The 2500-nt window shown below is 35.4% G+C and overlaps 1 protein-coding gene across 3 annotated transcripts in view; it reads left to right on the plus strand.

Moving 5' to 3' along the window:
* Nucleotides 1-2500, plus strand: part of LOC125029509 (transmembrane protein 198-like) — a 38994-nt gene that overhangs the window by 8950 nt on the left and 27544 nt on the right. The window lies entirely within an intron of this gene.

The raw sequence follows: 2500 nt of genomic DNA on the forward strand, positions 1-2500 counted from the left end.
GCGACCTCATCAAAGTCCCACAGAAGAATCTCCCACTCGCCTAAACTCCCCTTAACTCCCAATTGCGCCTTGCTCTTTTCCTCCGACTCATGCCACCGCTGCCACCAACTTTCTTTCGTTCTTGCCACACCTTTGAAATGACTGGGTGACAGGGCCCGCGCGACCGAGGGCAGTCTGTCGTTAGGGTAGAGGGCATTTTGTAGGGGAGTTTCTGTAGTTCGCTTTCTTTCTTTTTATTTTCTTAAGGTGTATACTTTGTTGTGGACTGTCTTTAATATACTGTCTTATTTTGCGTTCTTTATTTACTCTATTTGTAGGGGCTTTCTTTAATTTGCGTCTTGAGACTTTACATGTATAAATATTTGACTCTTGTGAGTTTTACATACTGGTGAAAAGAGGAAGAATAGTAACTTGTCGGTGTTTTTTTTTTTTTTTTTTTCTCTGTTGTCTTTATTGCAGAGAGAAGTATTTTTCCCCACTGTACTCTGCTCTGACACTACAGTCTCCCCCATATTGTTGAAAAATCTGCATGCCAAGCCGAAGTTCATAGCTGTCAGGTTTGAAGTCGCGTAAAAAAATGTTAGGCCACGGTGACAAAATTTGTTTGGAAAGAGAAATGGAGCAAGGGTATTTTTCCACTGCTCTTACCCTGAACCTACAGTCTAAAGGGGGACGTAAATGAAGGGAAGGGGAAAGGTAAGATAACGATTTCAAACGAAAATTTAACACAAAGAGAAAGGTGTGTCAAATGTATGGGTTGGCAAGGAATCCTCAGTTTATCTAAGCGAAGACTCGCTAGCTAAGATCCGAATAATTCACGGAGGCGTTGGAGGTTTGTGTGTGTGTGTGTGTGTGTGTGTGTGTGTGTGTGTGTGTGTGTGTGTGTGTGTGTGTGTGTGTGTGTGTGTGTGTGTGTGTGTCCGTGTCCTCAAACTGAGTTCTTCAGTCGATATTTTTAAACAATAAGAAACAGTAGCAAAATATATGGGACATGTAAACCCTAGGTTTTAGGGTACTTAGTCTGTAAATATCTACATGCCAAAACATTTCTACTGGGTACACATACTTGTCCGGCCGTTTTTATAAAGGTGGTAATTGGTATTCAGAGGCTAAAAGGGATGTATATCATAACATAGATATGACTCACTTGAAATAGGTGTAATGTGTCATACGCGATGTCATAAATCAGATGTCAGAAAGTTGTGATTCCAAATAATTTATTGTTGCTTAAAAATTATTTGGGATGAGACCTTACTATATAGTTGTTTTTCTTTGTTTCCAACCTTTTGGTCATTTTTCAACAGCATTCACTACCCATGGTTTGTCTTCATTGTCGAAAAGTGTGCAAATACCTTCATGATTGTGGGCTTTGTGGAATAATGGATGGGTAATATTCCAGAAGGTTGCCATATCAAGCGGATCCAGGAAAAGGCCAGCCAGTGGTGATTCTGTTTCGGGGAGTGTTATTTGTTTTCTTCTTCTTCTTCTCCTCTTTCTCCTGTTCATTCTCATTCTTTCATGTCCTCTCTTCCTATCGCGTATTCTTCCTCTAATTCCTTCTCAATCTACTCCAGTTTTCCTCCTCTTATTTGATTTCTTCTTCATTGTCGTTTTTCTTGTTGTTGTTGTTTTTTTTTTCTTTTCCTTCTTCCTTCTTTCTTTACTCTTTTTTTTACTCCTCTGGAAGATTAGAATAAGAGGCGAAATGATAATGGCGGAACGAGAGCGGGTTAATTATCACGTTGGCGGAAGTTGATTGAGTTATCCCTCGTTAACAGGACTCGGAGCCGTTTTCTTTCGGAGGACAATAACACTTCGTTTTCTGAGCTCTTTTGTGTCGTTATTTTTATTATTGATATTAGATTCTTTATGTTCGTTTACTTATTCTCTTTTTCTAGACAAGTATTGAATTATTGTTATCCCTGGATTATAATGGTGATTATTATTATTTTTGTTGTTATTGTTCAATCGATATTATTATTATTATTATTATTTTATTATTATTATTATTATTATTATTATTATTATTATTATTATTATTATTATTATCATTACTATTACTATTATTATTATCATCATTATCGTTATCATTATTAGTGTTAATATAATTAGTAGTAGTATTATGATGATGGTGATGATTGTTATTATTGTTCTTGTTATTATCATTATTATTATCATCAATATTATTATTATTATTATTATTATTATTATAATTATTATTATTATTATTATTATTCATAATTACCATTGCCATCATTACAATGTTATCACCACTACCAATATAACTACCCTTATAATATAAACATGAATATGTAAATATGAATAATATAAATAAATAAAAATAATCATCACGCGAAAATCAAAACCAAAGATTATCTAACATCAAGGAATCACTCTCTCTCTCTCTCCTTTCTCTCGCTTTCTCTTCCTCTTTCTCTTTCTCCCTTTCCTGCGATCCAGGGGAGAAGAAAGGGCTATGCTAATGGAGTCCTAGACAGAG

The sequence above is a fragment of the Penaeus chinensis genome, chromosome 10 (genome assembly GCF_019202785.1).
Source record: "Penaeus chinensis breed Huanghai No. 1 chromosome 10, ASM1920278v2, whole genome shotgun sequence".
In the NCBI taxonomy this organism is placed as follows: Eukaryota; Metazoa; Arthropoda; class Malacostraca; order Decapoda; family Penaeidae; genus Penaeus; species Penaeus chinensis.